The sequence below is a fragment of the Salvelinus namaycush genome, chromosome 8, assembly GCF_016432855.1.
Source record: "Salvelinus namaycush isolate Seneca chromosome 8, SaNama_1.0, whole genome shotgun sequence".
NCBI classification, from domain to species: domain Eukaryota; kingdom Metazoa; phylum Chordata; class Actinopteri; order Salmoniformes; family Salmonidae; genus Salvelinus; species Salvelinus namaycush.
In genome coordinates this window covers 33356552-33371065 of record NC_052314.1, presented here as the reverse complement: position 1 = coordinate 33371065, position 14514 = coordinate 33356552, and positions in this window count along the sequence as shown.

Sequence of the window (14514 nt, the reverse complement as noted above, 5' to 3'; positions counted from 1 at the left end):
ACGTGCACTTATGCCAGGTATTCACAAGGCAGGAAAACGTACCATTTTCAAGCTTATTGTCTCACTACAGAATTCAACAGAGCTAATTAATTGGGATGACATTACCTCTCATGGGAGAACAAAAAGAGCTAATTGCAAGGCGCCTCCAATAAGCCACACCTGCACTATTCTGAGAGGCTGCCACTGCTACAGTATGCTGCCAATTAGCAAGTAATGTTTATCAACAGAAGAGTCAGTTAAGGCACAGTAGGTTACTGGTGTGTGTTATTGTGAGTTTTACACTCATTTACTGACAAATGGTTTCCAGTTAAATTACTGGAGAATGCACCATAACCTTTTTACAGAGTAGCTCATTAGTGACACTTGTTTTTACAAAGTTTGCAGAACAGACAGTGTTGAAGAATGTGCTCAACTTGCATCAGCATAACCATTGTCATGACCCTCTCTCTTGGGTGAGGATCATAGGCACCAGATCAGCTTGGCACAGGGCAAACAGATAGCCCCCCAATGATTAAGACAATTTGTGTATCGCTGGATCATCATTTTTAGGCTAGGGTTTGTGCGATTTACTAGGTCAGTGACGTTCAGAAGGAGACTGATATGAGGAAATTATTAATGGATGACTGGTATGATAACGATATATTCTGATATATTCTTGAGTTAATTCGGGAAACGTTAACTCTTTAAACAAACTTTTTCCATGGTGCCCCAAGTTACTAATGGGTTAATTGTTACATGATTAATTTACATATATATTAGACCTTATCATGAGCCCACCTGTATTTTCCCCCCACCTAAATCATATGTGATCACGTGAAAATAATGTGTTTTTTCTATAAGGGGTTAGAGCATGTGTTGTGCGTGCATGTGTGTGTGTGTGTGTGTGTGTGTGTGTGTGTGTGTGTGTGTGTGTGTGTGTGTGTGTGTGTGTGTGTGTGTGTGTGTGTGTGTGTACAGTAGGCCATTCCCAAGAAAGTGCTTAGTAAACTGTTCTGTTGGTACAGTGAAGCCCCTCTCTCCTCACAGAGCTGTGTTCTATCATGTGGCAATTTCTATTTATTAAATGTGTTTATATAATTGCTCCGTTTAAATTAATTGGAGGGAGAAAAAAACACATTCTCATTAAAAGTTAAATGACCAGAGAAGCAAGACACAGACATACTGTAGTTGCACATAAATGCCACAAGGACATAGAGACAGGGACACACAGAAAGGGCTATGTCAATACCTTGTTCTTTTGCTGGAAATTCTGGCAATGGAGATGTTGGGAGTTGTTGTGTCTGAAATCATACAGCCTCCTTGTACAGTGAATGGGAGGCACCAGATGACAAGACTGAAGGAGAACGAAAGAGGGCAGAAGGATGATTACCAAAAAATGTGAGCTTAAAACTCACTTAGTTACAGGCTAAACAAAACGTGCGCACGCACGCACGCACGCACACACACACACACACACGCACACACACAAACAGCCATGTGCAGCCATTGTTCTTCCACTGAGGAAGTATACAATTTAAATATTAAAAGATGTCTGACTGACTGACTGGTGTTTAATATTAACCACCATGGTGGATATCACAGGAGACCAATCAAAGGAGACATGCCTGAAGGGTGGCTGTGCCCACATGCCATCTGTCTCCCTGACTGTCTGTGGCACAATATTCAACACATCACCACAAGACTGCTATGGTATCACAAAGTCAACACTATCCATTTGGTCAATAGGGACCATATCCTTCTGGGTGGGAAAAAACAGCAAGTGGACCACCTGCGGTACATCGTCGGCATGGTAACCTGTAGGGACGCAGACGAGTGAATACTAGAGTGAACAAGGCAACCTCCAAAAGGATCAGGAGAGGATGCCAACTGGATATCCTGAATCTGGATGGATTCCAATAGTAATTACACATCACTTTGCAAGCCAGCATAATGTTACTTGCAGGTAGGGTTGAGAAATTCTGGTAAAGTTCACAGGTTTTCCAGAAACACCAGTTGGAAGATTCCAAGTAATGCTCCAATCAGAATTTGGCAGGATTTAGTAACTCTACTTGTAAGCCTGATGTGGCCTGTAAACCATGAGTTTCAGGCCACTGTATTTGAATTAAGCTAGTCCTCAGAACAAGGCCTTATGAGATATGTAAGGTATTGACATAAAGAGTTTAATTATAATGATAATATTTACCAAGGAACTCACTTGGTGAAGGCCACAGGACTGAAAATGAATATATTCAACAACCATATCTATATCACTTACAAATACAGTCATGAGTGGTAACTCTACAATTCTCTCGAAAAGGCAAGGCACACTGGGAAATTATATTGGAGGCGTGGCTTACTGGAGGCGTTACTCAACATTTTCAAGCTGATGCAACTCAAATCTGGACCCCCTACAGCAGTGGTGACACAAACTCATTCCATGGAGGGCCTAGTGTCTGCAGGTTTTCTGTTTGTCCTTTCAATTAAGACCTAGACAACCAAATAAGAAGCGTTATTTACTAATTAGTGACCTTAATTGATTAATTAAGTAGAAGGGAGGAGTGAAAACCCGCAGACACTAAGCCCTCCATGGAATGAGTTTGACACATGTGTCCTACAGGGTCACAGTTACTCTATGGGTTTGAGTAATAACTACAAAATCACTTTAAGTAAACTGTATATTAAGGGCAAAGGTTTTCCTCAAATGTTTCGAGCCAGCATAATGTGCAAACATTGGGGTTTACAGTGCAGCTGCCCACAGGGCAAACATGAGTCAGGTCAGCATCATCTCTTCTCTATAGATACAGGTCAGCATACACAATAATGAAATTAGAGATGTTGATACATACTTTATCCATTCCTTCCTGAATAGTCAACACAGTCTCACAGTCCTATCTCTTCCTCTTGATTGAGATGCACACTGTTGATTGGTCAAATAGTGTCCAAGAGGTCTTTTTTCTCTAATGTCAGTAGGCCTACACATTTGCTCGAATCAAGCGCTTTGGATAAATACTTGCGGTTGACACAAGCTACAGTTTACATAACCACCGACAGCAGTAGCTCTCCATCCATTAGAAGAAAACCGCCTGCTGAGTGTCTCCGTCAAAACCACACAGCACGATTAACATCAAGGCCGAGATCCTTTTAATTCGTAGCCTCTCCCGCGACATGAAGAGCACTGGAGGCGAGCTAAAAGGCAGGAGCGCGAAAGAGACTGGACTCTATGGTGGGGAACCTATCCAAACAAACCCCTTGACTTTTTCCAGATTTTGTTACGTTACAGCTTTATTCTAAAACGGATTAAATTGATGTTTTTCTTCATTCATCTACACACAATACCCCAAAATGACAAAACAAAAACAGGTTTTTATACATTATTTCAAATTAAAAATAAATAAAAATACTGAAATATTCCATTTACTTAAGTATTCAGACTATTTACTCAGTACTTTGTTGAAGCACCTTTGGTAGTCTTCTTGAGTATGATGCTACAATATTGGCACAACTGTATTTGGGGAGTTTCTCCCATTCCTCTCTGCAGATCCTCTCAAGCTCTGTCAGGTTGGATGGGGAGCATCGCTGCACAGCTATTTTCAGGTCTCTCCAGAGATGTTCGATCGGGTTCAAGTCCGGGCTCTGACTGGGCCACTCAAGGAAATGCAGAGACTTGTCCCGAAGCCACTTCTGCATTGTTTTGGCTGTGTGGTTAGGGTTGTTGTCCTGTTGGAGGGTGAACCTTCGCCCCAGTACGTTCCTGAGCAATATGGAGCAGGTTTTCATCAAGAATCTCTCTGTACTTTGCTCCGTTCATCTTTCCCTTGATCCTGACTAGTCTCCCAGTCCCTGCCGCTGAAAAACATCCACAGAGCATGATGCTGCCAGTACCTTGCTTTACTGTAGGGATGGTGCCTGGCTTCCTCCAGATGTGATAATTGGCATTCAGGCCAAAGAGTTCAATCTTTGTTTCATCAGATCATAGAATCTTGTTTCTCTGGTCTGAGAGTACTTTTGGCAAACTCCAAGCGGGCTGTCATGTGCCTTTTACTGAGGAGTGGCTTCCGTCTGGCCACTCTACCATAAAGGACTGATTGGTGGAGTGCTGCAGAGATAGTTATCCCATCTCCACAGAGTAACTCTGGAGCTCTGACAGAGTGACCATCGGGTTCTTGGTCAACTCCCTGACTAAGGCCCTTCTCCCCTGATTGCTCAGTTTGGCCAGGCAGCCAGCTCTAGGAAGAGTATTGGTGGTTCTAAACTTTTTACATTTAAGAATGATGGAGGCCACTGTGTTCTTGGGGACCTTCAATGCTGCAGAAATGTTTTGGTACCCTTCCCCAGATCTGTGCCTCGACACAATCCTGTCTCGGAGCTCTACAAATAATTCCTTTGACCTCATGGCTTGGTTTTTGCGCTGACATGCACTGTCAACTCAGGGACATTATATAGACAGGTGTCTGCCTTTCCAAATCATACCCAATCAATTGAATTTACCACTGGTGGACTCCTATCAAGTTGTAGAAACATCTGAAGGATGATCAATAGACACAGGATGCACCTGAGCTCATTTTCGAGTTTCATAGCAATGGTTCTGAATTCTGAATTATGTTTTTTATTTTTAATACATTTGCAAAAATTGGTAAAAAGCACGTTTTCATTTTGTCATTATGGGTTGATTGATGAGCGAAAAAAATATTTTAGCAATTTTAGAATTAGGCTGAAACTCAACAAAATGTGGAAAAGGAAGGGGTCTGAATACTTCCCAGATGCACTGTAGTATAACTATTATTGTATAGGGTTGATTATTATAAAAGCTATAAATGGAAGCCAGAATAATATTGATTTGATAGAGGTTGTTGTCTCTCTTGTGTGTGTGTACAGAGAATGGAGGAATAGCCTACATTTGTTTTCTGATCTTAGCCTGAGGGGCTAGCGGAGCCTTGGAGCGCCTGTTCACTGTATGTGGTTGTCTTCCCTCCCTCGCTAGCCTTTTCTCTCTGGCGCGCCGGGGAAGCAGCATATCGCCTGGATTCAGATCAGGAAGCCAAGGATTGATGTTGGATGTTTCAGGTAAGAACTGTCTGAGATTGGGTTAGTTTTTCATTTCCTCGTACAGGTTGTGGAGTTGGTTAGGCGAGCAGTGGTGTTTTACACATGTGCTAGGGTAGTGGAGAAGCGCTACAATTTGCTGCCAAAATGATTCATCACTTGTGGTGAGGAAATTCTAAGCTCTGTAGCCTTGTTATGTGTCGCTGTCCATGGTCCTGCACATGTAGAGGGTGCTGATGGCTTGTCTAGGGTTGCTGTCCAGGTCAATTTTATGCTGAAAGGACAGCTCCCTGGTGTGTCCCATGTGGGAATGCCTTATCTTGGCACTATACTTTATTCAAATGTAAAGTTAAATATGGAAATAGAATAATGACAATATTTTGTTGTTATACTGCAGTTGTATTGTTCCAGTTAGCATCTCATCATACTTTGTTTCATATTTCCCCACACTCTGGGACTGTGTGTGTGTGTGTGTGTGTGTGTGTGTGTGTGTGTGTGTGTGTGTGTGTGTGTGTGTGTGTGTGTGTGTGTGTGTGTGTGTGTGTGTGTGTGTGTGTGTGTGTGTGTGTGTGTGTGTGTGTGTGTGTCAATTCAGGGAGTGATTTCAATAAAACATTCAGAAATTATGTTTTTGGAAATAAATAACTTTGTCTTTTCCATTTATTGAGAAGTCATTGAAAATAAATGCCGAAATAAATGTTCAATTATTGAATTGTAGTTTTAGTTTTCTTCCTGAAATGATTGCCTTCAATTCAAATTGAGCCCAACCCTGGTGTGTGTGTGTGTAGGTGTTTGTGGTGTACGTGTGTGTATGTGTGGTTCCTTGCACTCGTGCATGTGTGCGTGCATGCACATTTGTGTGTGTGTGTGTAGAGGTAGTGGAGCAGACAATGTGTACTGTATAGGATATGCAGTCACCCCTGAGCCATCCAGTTGTTTGGCATATCATTAATAATGGATCCTAGAACTCATTAAAGCTGAAGTGACAGCTTGCTATTTACACCGGCTGGCAGGGAGAGAAATATGCTTATAGATGCACATTCCGAAAACATTCTGTACTCCAGCTGTTTAGACCTCTTCAGGATAATGACATGTTTCAGGAGGATAGAATACCAAATATATGATCAGAAAGTATATTTGATAGAGAGTAGGTATTAAAGGTATTAAAGGTGTTATGTTATATTGATGTGTAGGCTTACTTCACATGTGGTTATTACACTGTTGTAAAGTCTTTGCACTAACAATGATTGTGCAGTTGTGTAGGTATTTTGTGTATTAATGTTCATTATAAACTTGGTGGGTCGAGCCCTGAATGCTGATTGGCTGAAGGCGGGGGTATATCAGACCGTATACCACTGGTATGACAAAACATTTATTTTTACTGCTCAAATTACATTTGTAAACCGTTTATATTAGCAATAAGGCACCTTGGAGATTTGTGGTATGTGGCCAATATACAACGGTTAAGGGCTGTTCTTACCCACGACGCAACGTGGAGTGCCTGGATACAGCCCTTTGCCGTGGTATATTGGCCATATACCGCACCCCCTCACACCTTATTGCTTAATTATATTGTGTATGTAAGGGATGGTGTCCTACTGGCTGTGTAATCTAGTCTTCAAGGTTTTCCCTTCATTCTTTGTTGTGACAAGTATTGCTTTAATAGTCTTTGTATGTGTGCAAATAGTTTCCGAATTAGTGTGTGTGCACACCTGTTGTTTGATTTAGTGTATGTGTACATAGTGTTGCAGGTCTCCCCTATGGGACAGACAGATAAACAGAGTGTTTATTCCTGACTGTGTTCTCGTTACAAAACTACTACTGGGAAGATTGGCTGTTGTAGTCAATAATGAGTGTAATAACATGCCCAAAACAGACGTGCGCGTGCGTCTGCCGTCATGTATCCGCTATGGGTCCGCGGTCAAATGACCACCCCTCATCACTGTCAAACGCTCCCTAAAACACTTCTGCGAGCAGGCCTTTCTAATTGACCTGGCCCGGGTATCCTTGAAGGAAATTGACCTCATCCCGTCAGTAGAGGATGACTGTTATTCTTTAAAAGTAATTTCCTCACCATCTTAGATAAGCATACCCCATTCAAAAAATGCAGAACTAAGAACAGATATAGCCCTTGGTTCACTCCAGACCTGACTGCCCTTGACCAGCACAAAAACATCCTGTGGCGGACTGCAATAGCATCGAATAGTCCCCGCGATATGCAACTGTTCAGGGAAGTCAGGAACCAATACACGCAGTCAGTCAGGAAAGCAAAGGCTAGCTTTTTCAAGCAGAAATTCGCATCCTGTAGCTCTAACTCCAAAAAGTTTTGGGACACTGTAAAGTCCATGGAGAACAAGAGCACCTCCTCCCAGCTGCCCACTGCACTGAGGCTAGGTAACACGGTCACCACTGATAAATCCATGATAATCGAAAATTTCAATAAGCATTTCTCAACGGCTGGCCATGCCTTCCTCCTGGCTACTCCAACCCCGGCCAACAGCCCCCCCCCCCCCCCCCTCCCACAGCTACTTGCCCAAGCCTCCCCAGCTTCTCCTTCACCCAAATTCAGACAGCAGATGTTCTGAAAGAGCTGCAAAACCTGGAACCGTACAAATCAGCTGGGCTAGACAATCTTGACCCTCTCTTTCAAAAATATCCGCCGCCATTATTGCAATCCCTATTACCAGCCTGTTCTACTTCTCGTATCGTCCGAGATCCCTAAATATTGGAAAGCTGCCGCGGTCATCCCCCTCTTCAAAGGGGGTGACACCCTAGACCCAAACTGTTACAGACCTATATCCATCCTGCCCTGCCTATCTAAAGTCTTCGAAAGCCAAGTTAATAAACAGATCACTGACCATTTCGAATCCCACCGTACCTTCTCCGCTGTGCAATCCAGCTTCCGAGCCGGTCACGGGTGCACCTCAGCCACGCTCAAGGTACTTAACTATATCATAACCGCCATCGATAAAAGACAGTACTGTGCAGCCGTCTTCATCGACCTGGCCAAGGCTTTCGACTCTGTCAATCACCACATTCTTATCGGCAGACTCAATAGCCTTGGTTTTTCTAATGACTGCCTCGCCTGGTTCACCAACTACTTTGCAGACAGAGTTCAGTGTGTCAAATCGGAGGGCCTGTTATCCGGACCTCTGGCAGTCTCTATGGGGGTAGCACAGGGTTCAATTCTCGGGCCGACTCTATTCTCTGTATATATCAATGATGTCGCTCTTGCTGCGGGCGATTTCCTGATCCACTTCTACGCAGACGACACCATTCTGTATACTGGCCCTTCCTTGGACACTGTGCTAACTAACCTCCAACTGCTCTTAAACGCTAGTAAAACCAAATGCATGCTTTTCAACCGTTCACTGCCCGCACCCGCCCGCCCGACTAGCATCACCACCCTGGACGGTTCCGACCTAGAATATGTGGACAACTATAAATACCTAGGTGTCTGGCTAGACTGTAAACTCTCCTTCCAGACTCATATTAAACATCTCCAATCCAAAATTAAATCTAGAATCGGCTTTCTATTTCGCAACAAAGCCTCCTTCACTCACGCCGCCAAACTTACCCTAGTAAAACTGACTATCCTACCAATCCTCGACTTCAGCGATCTCATCTACAAAATAGCTTCCAACACTCTACTCAGCAAACTGGATGCAGTCTATCACAGTGCCATCCGTTTTGTTACCAAATCACCTTATACCACCCACCACTGCGACCTGTTTGCTCTAGTCGGCTGGCCCTCGCTACATATTCGTCGCCAGACCCACTGGCTCCAGGTCAACTATAAGTCTATGCTAGGTAAAGCTCGGCCTTATCTCAGTTCACTGATCACGATAACAACACCCACCCATGCACACGTTCCAGCAGGTATATCTCACTGATCATCCCCAAAGCCAACACCTCATTTGGCCGCCTTTCCTTCCAGTTCTCTGCTGCCAGTGACTGGAACGAATTGCAAAAATCGCTGAAGTTTGAGACTTTTATTTCCCTCACCAACTTTAAACATCAACTATCTGAGCAGCTAACCGATCGCTGCAGCTGTACATAGTCCATCTGTAAATAGCAGACCCAATCTACCTACCCTATACTGTTTTTATTTTATTTACTTTTCTGCTCTTTTGCACACCAGTATCTCTACTTGCACATCATCATCTGCTCATTTATCACTCTAGTGTTAATCTGCTAAATTGTAATTATTCACTCCTATGGCCTATTTATTGCCTACCTCCTCATGCCTTTTGCACACACTGTATATAGACTTTCATTTTTCCACTGTGTCATTGACTTGTTTATTGTGTTATTGGCTTGTTTATTGTTTACTCCATGTGTATCTCTGTGTTGTTGTCTGTGTCACACTGCTTTGCTTTATCTTGGCCAGGTCGCAGTTGGAAATGAGAACTTGTTCTCAACTAGCCTACCTGGTTAAATAAAGGTGAAAGAAAAAATATTTTAAAAAATAAAAAAGTGCGCAAATAGATTTTGTCCCCCCACACCAAACACAATCATGACACGCAGGTTGAAATATCAAAACAAACTCTGAACCAATTATATTACATTTACATTTACATTTAAGTCATTTAGCAGACGCTCTTATCCAGAGCGACTTACAAGTACATACATTCATACATATTTTTTTGTACTGTACTGTATTGTACTGATATTAATTTGGGGACAGGTCGAAAAGCATTAAACATTTATGGAAATTTAGCTAGCTAGCTTGCAGTTGCTAGCAAATTTGTCCTGGGATATAAACATTGACTTGTTATTTTACCTGAAATGCACAAGGTCCTCTACTCTGACAATTAATACACACATAAAATGGTCAACCGAATCATGTCTAGTCATCTCTCCTACTTCCAGGCTTTTTCTTCTTTGGAATTTATATGGCGATTGAACTTTCATAATAAGGTGTATTACCACAACCAACCTCAGTTCATCTTTTAATCACCCACGTGGGTATAACCAATGAGGAGATGGCACGTGGGTATATGCTTCTAAAAGCCAATGAGGAGATGGGAGAGACATTGCATAGCTTGCATAGCTTTCGGCGTCACAAATAGAAGTAACTTCTATTTTAGTGCCTGGCAACGCAGACGCTCGTTTGCGCGTGCGAGCAGTGTGTGTGCAATGACTGAATAACATGTATGTGTAAATACATTTTGCAACGCTCGCGCACGCAACACGTCCGATTTGGGCAGTGTGTAAAGGGCAGGTGTAGAGTGAGGGCTTTTTGTTTATAAGAGAGTGCACACACACACACACACACACATATGCACACACCGAAGAAATGGATATGCTCACACACTCTTCCACACACCCACAAACATACCCCCACAAACTAACACATCCCTCTACTCTTTCATGCCAGCCCTAGGCTACGGGAGCAGCTCTAGCTATCACACCTTGGTGTTAATTTCCCAAGGTTTTTGACAAGGAGCCTCAGAGCGAGAGAGAGCCTTGTTCTTTGTGTAAGTGCTTTTTCTTCTACAGCTTCTCCCTATCTCCGCAGATTAGTCAGGGAGTAAATTACCTGCCTGCACACAAAAAAGCGCAATCCTACACACTTTGCTGCCACGCGGCGCATAGATCTCCTTTTGAAGAGCGGCCATGTTATTTCCTCAAACCCCGAAGGCTCTCCTGGCATGCAAATCATCATAAAATGAAATGTAAAACTCCATATTCTGGGGGCCTCTTCTTATCATCAACTGCACAAGCGGCATACAAATCAGGTTGGGATCAGACACCACGGGAAAGGTCTCAACTTAAAGAGCTAGCTAATTGCTAATTGGGTATGGAGTTGCGAAACGAGGTGCTGCTAACAAGAATTAAAACGTGGGTATTTTTTCTTATTTTTGTCTCAGCCGTCCTTCCTGGTGACATGCCTGGGAGCTGGAACACAGTCAGCGAGAAAAGAGGTTTCAGGAAGGAAGGATTCATAACGACTGTTTCTGTAGGGCAGTGTTTGCTTGTTGGTTGCTTCTTCCCATACCTGACCCCTTCCCATAATGGACCCAGATTAATATTAATCCTGGACAAAAAAGCATTCCACATGACAAATGTCCATTAAAAGTGATTTTCAGTCCAGGACCAGGCTTCATGTGGGTTGGGAAAGGGCCCTCAATGTGTGCTCATATTAATTTCCTCGCATACTGTACATAACATTTTGACACAATCCCATCACAACACACTCACTCAGGAAATATGTTTATATTGCTCTGTTCTATTCTCTGCACTACTGTGACGGATTGAAGTGGATCACGCTGCTTTTTCAATTGTAATAAATGCCATTAACACACTCCCCGTAGATACACACTGTCGAGGCTGTCTGCCTGACGATATCCATTACTGCCACCTCTCACACATAACACCAAATCCCCCACGACATCCAGCACTGTCATGTAGCAGCAGAGATAGTCTGAGATATGTTAACTGTCATATTATACTTGAATTTAACTAACAGCTTTGTTAGGTACTTGGCTTCTCACAGGTCTTCCTGTGTTATTACTCTGAGTATAGTTGGTGAAGAGGGTCATTAACAACTCTTTACGCCATCTCGTTAGGGAAACTTTTAGTGTATGTCTATATGAACCCTAAGTGGGCAGCATAAGAAGTCTATGAACCTTCACAAGGGTAAAAGAGTTAACCTATTGACCTTAGTAGGAACAGCTCATACTGTCCTCATAGGCTGTAATAGCAGCAGTGTATGGATGACATATGAACCTAAGGTAGCAGCATAACAATGAACCTACACAAGAGCAGCATCAGAAGTATGTACAGTTGAAGTCGGAAGTTTACATACACTTAGGTTGGAGTCATTAAAACTCGTTTTTCAAACACTCCACAAATTTCTTGTGAACAAACTATAGTTTTGCCAAGTCGGTTAGGACATCTACTTTGTGCATGACACAAGTAATTTTTCCAACAATTGATTACAGACATTAATTCACTGTATCACAAATCCAGTGGGTCAGAAGTTTACATACACTAAGTTGACTGTGCCTTTATACAGCTTGGAAAATTCAAGAAAATTATGGCCTGGCTTTAGAAGCTTTTGATAGACTAATTGACAACATTTGAGTCAATTTGAGGTGTACCTGTGGATGTATTTCAATGCCTACCTTCAAACTCAGTGCCTCTTTGCTTGACATCATGAGAAAATCAAAAGAAATCAGCCAAGACCTCAGAAAAGAAATTGTAGACCTCCACAAGTCTGGTTCATCCTTGGGAGCAATTTCCAAATGCCTGAAGGTACCACGTTCATCTGTACAAACAATAGTACGCAAGTATAAACACCATGGGACCACGCAGCCGTCATACCGCTCAGGAAGGAGACACATTCTGTCTCCTAGAGATGAACGTACTTTAGTGTGAAAAGTGCAAATCGATCCCAGAACAACAGCAAAGGACCTCATGAAGATGCTGGAGGAAATGGGTACAAAAGTATCTATATCCACAATAAAACGAGTCCTATATCGACATAACCTGAAAGGCCGCTCAGCAAGGAAGAAGCCACTGCTCCAAATCCGCCATAAAAAAGCCAGACTACGGTTTGCAACTGCACATGGGGACAAAGATCGTACTTTTTGGAAAAATGTCCTCTGGTCTGATAGAACTGTTTGGCCATAACGACCATCATTATGTTTGGAGGGAAAGGGGGAGGCTTGCAAGCCAAAGAACACCATCCCAACCGTGAAGCACAGGAGTGGCAGCATCATGTTGTGGGGGTGCTTTTCTGCAGGAGGGACTGGTGCACTTCAAAATAGATGGCATCATAAGGAAGGAACATTTTGTTGATATATTGAAGCAACATCTCAAGACATCAGTCAGGAAGTTAAAGCTTGGTCGCAAATGCGTCTTCCAAATGGACAATGACCCCAAGCAAATTTCCAAGTTGTGGCAAAATGGCTTAAGGACAATAAATTCAAGGTATTTGAGTGGCCATCACAAAGTCCTGACCTCGATCCCATAGAAAATGTGTGGGTAGAACTGAAAAAGCGTGTGTGAGCAAGGAGGCCTACAAACCTGACTCAGTTACACCAGCTCTGTCAGGAGGAATGGGCCAAAATTTACCCAACGTATTGTGTAAAGCTTGTTGAAGGCTACCTGAAACGTTTGACCCAAGTTAAACAATTTAAAGGCAATGCTACCAAATACTAATTGAGTATATGTAAACTTCTGACCCACTGGGAATGTGATGAAAGAAATAAAAGCTGAAATAAATCATTCTCTCTACTATTATTCTTACATTTCACATTCTTAAAATAAAGTGTTGATCCTAACTGACTTAAGGCAGGGAATCTTCACAAGATTTACATTTCAGGAATTGTGAAAAACTGAGTTTAAATGTATTTGACTAAGGTGTATGTAAAGTTCCAACTTCAACTGTACCTTCACAAGGGCAACGGAGCTAACCTATGAGCCTTTATAAGAGCACATAAAGCCTTTATAAGTTGTAAAAGGAGCATCGTATGGAGAACACCATGTATGAGGCTGTATTAAGGTCATGGGTGCCCAGGGGAGAAGCAGTGCTCTTAGCCTGGAGGTACAGCAGGGTGATGATGTTCTATATTAAAAATAATATCATATAATTGCTTTGCACTTCTGAGGAATTGGCATTTATTCTCAAATCAATGCACAAGTCTAACAACACATCTCACATAGCACTCAGATGGAGTACTGTATACGACTACCAGGAAAGTATGTCCAATAAAGAGTTGATTTATATTTTCTCCAGCATCTCTCATGTCCCTGTGCAGCAAGAATTATGTGAACATGCTGCATGGTTATTATCTTATGGGAGATGAGAGAGAACACATATCACTGCAGTTACACAAAATCAAATCAAATCCAATTTATTTGTCACATACACATGTTTAGCAGATGTTAATGCGAGTGTAGCGAAATGCTTGTGCTTCTAGTTCCGACCATGCAGTAATATCTAACAAGTAATATAACCTAACAATTTCACAACAACTACCTTATACACACAAGTGTAAAGGAATGAATACGAATATGTACATAAAAATATATGAATGAGTGATGCCCGAACGACATAGGCAAGATGCAGTAGATGGTATAGAGTACAGTATATACATATGAGATGAGTAATGTAGGGTATGAAAACATTATATAAAGTGGCATTGTTTAAAGTGGCTAGTGATACATAACATCAAGATGGCAAGATGCAGTAGATGGTATAGAGTACAGTATATACATATGAGATGAGTAATGTAGGGTATGAAAACATTATATAAAGTGGCATTGTTTAAAGTGGCTAGTGATACATTACATCAAGATGGCAAGATGCAGTAGATGGTATAGAGTACAGTGTATACATATGAGATGAGTAATGTAGGTAATGAAAACATTATATAAAGTGGCATTGTTTAAAGTGGCTAGTGATACATTTAATTACATCAAGGTGGCAAGATGCAGTAGATGGTATAGCGTACAGTATATACATATGAGATGAGTAATGTA